Source organism: Balaenoptera musculus, chromosome 4 (assembly GCF_009873245.2).
Source record: "Balaenoptera musculus isolate JJ_BM4_2016_0621 chromosome 4, mBalMus1.pri.v3, whole genome shotgun sequence".
Lineage (NCBI taxonomy): Eukaryota > Metazoa > Chordata > Mammalia > Artiodactyla > Balaenopteridae > Balaenoptera > Balaenoptera musculus.
Window position 1 is genome coordinate 29,726,845 of NC_045788.1, and position 8,151 is coordinate 29,734,995.

The following is an 8,151-nucleotide window of genomic DNA, read 5'->3' on the forward strand; positions in this document are numbered from 1 at the left end:
GCAACAAGAGAAGCCACTGCAATGAGAAGCCCACGCACCGCAACGAAGAGTAGCCCCGCTCACCACAACTAGAGAAAGCCCGCGCGCAGCAACAAAGACCTAACACAGCCAAAAATAAATTAATTAATTTAAATATATATATATATATATATATATAACTATGTGTGTGTGTATATATATATATATATATATATATAACTGACCAGAGCACAAGAGTTAGATCTAGAATGCCTGGGTTTGAATCCAGATTATGCCATTTACTCTTTAGGTGACTTTAGGAATGTAATTTAGCTTTTTAAAATAATTTAATCATTTTTGCTGTTTAGCCTTTACAGTTTTTATCTCTAAAATGGAAATAATAATAGTACCTACTTCACAAGGCAATTACACAGGTTACATGGGTTAATATAAAAAAGTGCAAAACAAAGACGTTCAATAATCGTTGGAATCTTGTATACTCCTTTAATACATTCATTTACATGGATGCCATGCACTCAGTAGGCAGCCAGTAATACTTATGATAATGAACATGAAACAGCCTAAACATAGACATGAAATCCATTAAGTCACTACAAAGTCATGACTCCAGCCAGTAGATTGCTTTATATCTACTCTTGCACATTAAAGCCCCATCCTTCTTGGTACTTGATGTCACAATACAGCACAGCTGTCACAGTCTTCTTCCATAATGCCACAGAGCAAGATGGAGGTCTCCCTGAGCCATGACTTTCAGGAGGCACACAGTTCTGCAAAGATAAAGTGGCTCCCCCAATACAGACAACAACAAAATGGTAGAACCTTCATAAAACTGAACTTCCGACTTAGCCTTCTCAGCTCTGAACCTAACTCCATCCCAACTCCTTTCATCTTCTCTTATAGATGTTGTCTACTCATTTATTTTTTCCTTTTGTTCTTTCCTAGTCCCACATGCATACTTTAAAGTGTAATAAATTTCCACGCTGGATAGGAGGGCCCGCTGCTTTCCAGCGCATGCGCCATACATAGTCCCATGATTACAAACCAAACCATGGCACTTCCAAAATAAGAATGCTAAGTATGTAGTCACAAGGTTCAGCCTCTGGGGCACCAGATTTTCAGCTCTAGAAATTACAATTTAATATTAGTTGGCACACAGCTATACGGTTAGCTCACAGTAAATGGCCTTATGCTACATATAATTGAAATCTGCCGTGCAAGGTAAATTTTTGGAAGGTATTCAAAATATATGTCGGTAATTCTGTGTGCCTGTTTTGATGATTGTAACCATGGTTTCCCTAAATCTTTAATTTCCTGTGGAGGTTTCTTTGGAAGTAACACAGAATAAATGTGAAAAGAAGATTCCACTACTGAAAAATAGAAAGCCAAAAAACAAAAACATTCTTGTATCTTAACATTTTGATATGTCTACTTTGATTCCGTTGAAGAGCACATTCAAATTTCTCAACCAGGAGTAAGAGGACTAAAGATAATTTAGAGTCTTATTAAAACAATACCACGTCCCCCTCAAAAAATAAAGATTTTAGCATTTATAACAGCATTGAAATCACTCAATAAGCTAAAGTGTTAGCTTATGTGACTCTTTGCGATCTGAAAGCTGCCAATTGTATATCCCTATGATTTAGACACACTTTTCTCTCAGGTCTTAATTAGAAAGGTTTTTTTTTCTGTTCAAACCATCTTATTGCATGTGGTGCATTCTGCCACCCAAGCCACATGACATTTTTACATCCAACCTTCAGTAATCAGTGAAGGCTACAAAGATAAACAAGCCATTAAACAGAAGGAAGTAATTAGCTTTTATTAGAGAACACTGAGATGATTACACCCCATGGTTTCTAGTCATCTTGAGGTGTGGCTCACTCTTCTTATTTTTAGCAGCAATAAACATACATCTCTTCCTACATTGCCGTTGTCTATGTATTCACAGGCCTAACTGGTATCTAAAGTAATTTCCACATGGAGATTTGTATAGAGAAAGAGCAGCAATGTTACCTGAAGCACATGGGGGAAAATGAAGCTTGTTCATTTGTTTTTCCTTCCAAAAGGCTGCGTGATAGGAATATAAGATACAGTCTCTGGGACTTCCCTGGTGGCGCAGTGGTTAAGAATCCGCCTGCCAATGCAGGGGACGCGGGTTTAATTCCTGGTCTGGGAAGATCCCATATGCCTCAGAGCAACTAAACCCATGCGCCACAACTACTGAGCCTGCGAGCCACAATTACTGAGCCTGCTTGCCGCAGCTATTGAAGCCCGCGTGCCTAGAGTCCGTGCTTCGCAACAAGAGAAGACACCGCAGTGAGAAGCCTGCACACTGCAATGAAAAGTAGTCCCTGTTCGCTGCATCTAGAGAAAGCCCGCGCGCAGCGACGAAGATCCTTCGCAGCCAAAAAACAAAAAATACAGTCTGATGAAGTCAGCTTCCCCAACTGTCTTCTCTAGTTCTGGGTCTAGACCTTACTGTGCAAATAACAAGCACTGACCAACATTGCAATCTCTCCTGCCTTGTCTGATGCTGAGTCTTTACAAGAAGATAACCAGTTGCGCTACGAACTCTGTGACAGCAACGATCCTAAACTTCCAGTTAAGGTCACGAATCTCTAACTTCAAATTTTAAACACAGGTAGAAAACATTGTTACACTGTAACTCTTTCTTCTGAGTAGTTAAAACTGGTTGCCTGTGGATTGAGTTCTTACTTGATGACATCACAAGCTCTTTTTCAAAAAGGAGTTTTGCTTACGAATACATGCGTCATAGGTTCTTATCTGAGTTGAAAAAGAGAAAGCCTGATATCAATGGCAAGAATGGAACAAAGGTTATGGCAAACACAGTGTGATGTGGAGCCCTTAATTACCATGCTAAGCCCCAAAACATGATTGAGAGGTTGTGACTAACAGGCAGTGTCGTCCTGCTAGCAGGCATCCCCTATCATGATGGGGTAAACCTCCAGCAATGACCAGCTCTCCTGTTTAACCCTGGTGTGGCAGGGGCCTCCCTTTTCTGGTCATTAGGCCTTGAGGAGGGACACTGCCTGTAGGTTCAAGGAGGGTAGGAGTAGGTGGGACCTACATTCTGAAGTAGAGAAGGGCAATGGGATGGCTGGTTCTCTAGATGGGGGAAATCACCCAGACCACCGTCCCCCAAATTGTCACAACTTTAGTTCCAGGAAGACCCGGAAAAGATGGAGTTTGTATAGCAGGAGGGTAAGGCATTTCACAGGGAGGAAAGAGAGTCCTGCATCAGCCGTGGGAGAGATAGCAGTGATTTCCTATGCAGTGGGCAAAGGAGTCACCCAGAATCTCACTGGACTCCGGTGGGCCAGGTGAGGGCTTGGCTAGATGCTTCCAGGGGCTGGTCCTAGGGCTACCAACTTGGGTCTCAGAGTCTCCCTACGAACTATGTAAGGTGAGATGAATATCACGCCCACTTTGAGAAGACACACACACACACATGCATACACACACACAGCACCATCAGTTCTATTAAGGGGCTTATAATCAAAACAGTCTAATTGAAGTTGACATATGGGAGCTGGCATCAATTAGAAAGAGTGGCAAAGAGACCACTGACAGCTCATGTGGCTTCTCCTATGACAGTGCCAGGCAAGGCCATGTCTCTCGATCCATTGGTGAGGAAGGGGGTGCCTATAGTTCCTGAAGGACTAAACTCATGCTACTAAGGCAAATAACTCCTTTACAGAAATGTAATACTTTGCCCCATGGGGACACATTTTGATGGGAGGGGAGTCTGAACTGTAATAAGAAGAGCAGCATTCATCTTCATTCATAGCATGGGGCCATATCCTTTGGAAACACAAAACAGGCATTCAGAGAAATGCAGAGGTGTTACTGGAGGGATGAAGCAGTGGCACATAGTAGAGTTTTTCCAGCATCATTAGAATGAGAGACTTGAAGGGAAGAAGAGTTGTATATGTGGGCTTGAGGAAGAGAACTGAGGAGAAAAAAACAGGTGGAAGAACAGGTTGGTTCCTAGGATACCCATCCTTTAAAGACCTTCATAGAGCCTAGGAGGGCTCAATTTTTTTTTTTATTTTGAAAACAGTTTCCCTTTTTTATTCCACACACATTTTTTTATTCCAAACACAACTGAAGAAGGGCAACAGCTACTCCATTATTATTTTTTGCTGTTGTTCAGTGATGTAAGCAGCACTTATAAATGTTACAAGAAAAACCCTGTAAGCATCCAAGCCAACCGATGAAGAAATTGAAGTATAAGACTTTTCTTCATCTCGTCGTCTCACCTCTTCCCCTCCCCCACCCAGAAAAAGGCTCAAATATTTAAAACAAAGTAAAGGCTTATGTACAAAAGGGACAGGATTTTTTTTTCCTTTTTTTTTTTGTTTTTGTTTTTGTTTTTGTTACAACATGAAGAGAAAAAATAGACCAGATGAGCACAGATACATTTTCACATTCAAAAAGAACGGCAGGGGCTTCCCTGGTGGCGCAGTGGTTGAGAATCTGCCTGCTAATGCAGGGGACAGGGGTTCGAGCCCTGGTCTGGGAAGATCCCACATGCCGCGGAGCAACTAAGCCCGTGCGCCACAACTACTGAGCCTGCGTGTCTGGAGCCTGTGCTCCGCAACAAGAGAGACCACGATAGTGACAGGCCAGCACACTGCGATGAAGAGTGGCCCCCGCTTGCCGCAACTAGCGAAAGCCCTCGTACAGAAACGAAGACCCAACACAGCCAAAAATTAATTAATTAATTAATTAATTTTTTAAAAAAAAGAACGGCAGACCTCCTGGTGGCCCTAGATGTGATCACTAGAGTCTGTCATATAGAGTGAAGTAAGTCAGAAAGAGAAAAACAAATACCATATGCTAACACATATATGGAATCTAAGAAAAAAAAAAGGTCATGAAGAACCTGGGGCAAGACGGGAATAAAGACACAGACCTACTAGAGAATGGACTTGAGGATATGGGGAGGGGGAAGGGTAAGCTGTGACAAAGTGAGAGAGTGGCATGGACATATATACACTACAAAATGTAAAATAGATAGCTAGTGGGAAGCAGCTGCATAGCACAGCTCGGTGGTTTGTGACCACCTAGAAGGGTGGGATAGGGAGGGTGGGAGGGAGGGAGACGCAAGAGGGAAGAGATATGGGAACATATGTATATGTATAACTGATTCACTCTGTTATAAAGCAGAAACTAACACACCATTGTAAAGCAATTATACTCCAATAAAGATGTTTAAAAAAAAAAAAAAGAGGGCTTCCCTGGTGGCGCAGTGGTTGAGAATCTGCCTGCCAATGCAGGGGACACGGGTTCGAGACCTGGTCTGGGAAGATCCCACATGCCGCCGAGCAACTGGGCCCATGAGCCACAATTACTGAGCCTGCGCGTCTGGAGCCTGTGCTCCGCAACAAGAGAGGCCGCGATAGTGAGAGGCCCGCGCACCGCGATGAAGAGTCGCCCCCGCTCGCCGCAACTAGAGAAAGCCCTCGCACAGAAACGAAGACCCAACACAGACAAAAATAAATAAATAAATAAAATTAAAAAAAAAAAAAAAAAGAAATGTAAGAGACATAGCAACCAATTACAATGTATGGACCTTATCTGCATCCTGATTCAAATAAGCAAACAGGAAAAAAATGACATTTATGAGACAACTGAAAATTTATACATGAATGAATATTTGATTATAATTAAAGACATTAACTTAGATGTAAAAAAAAAAAGAAAAGAAAGAAAGATTAATGCTGACCTGTGAAGGTGTAAAACAGCAAGCAGTGAGATGAAGATGGAATGTTAGAAAGATAGCACATCCATGACAAAGAAGCACTTACGGTTTCAGTCACTTTTTTCCTTTTTTTTTTTTCTTAAGGATGCTACCGAAGGGTTTTTTCATAAAGTAGCCAACAGCACCAAAAAATAACAGAATGGATTTCCTAATGAAACCAGGCATAGGTTTCCCTCACGTGACCCCTCCAAGGCAGGCAGTCTTTTTCTTCTCTCTCTTTCCTTTTTTTCCTTAAACAGATGCCGAGTGATGTGCTGGAAAAGAGAACCTAGTCACTCCAACCTCCCCATCTTGCCTATGGTTAGGGAGTAGCATTTGCCCGCAGCTGCCATAACCGCCCAAAGAAACAAAATGGGGATTCTCTGGTTTTAACAATCACAAGCTCACCTTGCACGCGACAGAAGAAAAGATAGCCAGAATAAAGCCATTTCTTTCAAGCTTTGTGTGTGTGTGTGTTCTATCCCTTTTCCTCTCTAGAAAAAAGCTGCTCACATGACTGGTTTTAAAATTTGTTCTCCAAACTTCACCCTCTTCAAAAATGGGTTAAAAAGCACTTTTCCCCCAACAATTAAAAAAAAAAAAACCCACAAACAAAATCAAACCAAAAGGCTTTTGTCAGCCACAAGGGGCGATACAAATGAACACAGCCCCTCAGGTGTTTTAAAAGAGTGAATATAGGGCAGTTTCAAAAATCTGACTGCAGTACCTAGGTATTCTAAGTACAAAAAAAGTTCAACAGTTTAATGCTAATACAAAATTAGGTCTCTAAAACCAGAAGAAAATCTTCTTTAGAGCCAGTGCAAAGACAGCTTGTATCCTACAGAAAGTACTCCAAACTAGAATATAATAATTACAAAACTATATATATATATACCCCTGGCCCGCAGTGCTGGCATCTTCACGAGGAGAAGGATGCGAGTTGGAAGGGTGACCCGGCCACCGTCCTCTCTTGCTGGGCCCTCTGTGTGGTATGGGTTTACCGAGACAGTTCTCGATGCTGCCGTTTTTACCAGATGCCTTGCCACAGATCCGATTGACCAGGCTGATAATTTGTTCCTTGTCCTGGCGGTACATGAGCTTCAGGCCGCGGCAGGACTTCTGCTTCTCCACGTGGCGCAGGGCGCACTCCAGGCAGAACACCACGTTCTCCTGCGCGATCATGGACAGATAGCGCAGGGCTGGCAGATCTGACACCGCCTCTCCGCGGTCTCCATCTGCAGCCACTTCTGAGGCTTTTTCTTGCCCTCGGGAGCCGCGCTGCTGCCCGCCTCGAACAGCTGCCGCAGCTCCGTATCCCTGAGCTCGTCCAGAAGGGCTGAGATGGTACTGAGAGTGGAACCGCTTTCCTTTTTCGCTTCCGCTTGTGCGATCTTGTAGGGTAACTTCTCCATAGAGAATGGCTTAGCTCTATGGCGACGCTTCATTTCCTTGGCTGTCTCGAAGCCCATACTGGTCCACTGGGTGGTGGCGAAGCGCACGGTCTCAGACGCTGTAGCCGCTGCACGCTTTGGACCCAAAGGATCGTGGGAAGCCGACGACGAACCGGCCGCTCTGCTGCACCGTCCTGTGTATGTACCTTGACCCCCCTCCCTGCACAGCACCTCCAGGGAGATCCTGACGTTGCTCTCGAGCATCTGCAGGCCGGTGGTGCCGTGGGCTTGCAGCAGGGCGTGCACCACGTCCTCGAGCTTGTTCTCCTCCTCAGCAAGAATGCAATACCAAATGCAGTGTGTAAGTAGTCAATGTAAGGAAGGGGGTTTTGGTCTCGAGACCAGCATGAGGTAGAAAAGACCATCCCACTATTTAGCCAGGGAATTGTCACTCCAGGCACAGCACCGAGGTGACGCGAGATAGAGCCGGTGTTATTGAGGAGGATGGTGAGTTTCCATCCGTGTCTTGAAAACGGTTCGCAGAGCCACATGGCAGTCCTTCTCAGAAGGGCTCAATTTTTATAAGACACAAAAATCTCTCAGCCTGCAAGCATTTTGATGTTTATTTTTCCTGTTCTGAAATACCCTTTGGATACTTACCTCCCTTTTTAATAAAGATACAGTGGGGTAGGGCATGGGGTGAGGACATAAAGATAGATGGAGATTTGAGATGGAAAGGGGCAGACTGATTTCTAAAGTCATCACGTTAGATGAAGGTTGCTTATTTTCAAAATTTACCTTGAAAATCACCTATATCTCCCATAACACAGAGAATATGAGGTTTCTTACAAATGAAGCAGGTCATTTCTTTGTCCAAGATCATTTGCACATTTTCTCCATGGACCTTTCCCGTGGATTGTGTTGGGCTTGACTGCATCCTTTGCCTAATTACTGTAATTGAGGCAATCGCTAGTTTAAAGGGCTTCTGATCTGCTACAGGCAGGAGAAACCCTTTAG

The 8,151-nt window shown here is 43.6% G+C and overlaps 1 pseudogene; it reads right to left on the bottom strand.

Moving 5' to 3' along the window:
* Window positions 1-6,622: 6,622 nt before the first annotated feature.
* On the bottom strand, window positions 6,623-7,685 carry LOC118894561 (annotated as a pseudogene).
* Window positions 7,686-8,151: the final 466 nt, after the last annotated feature.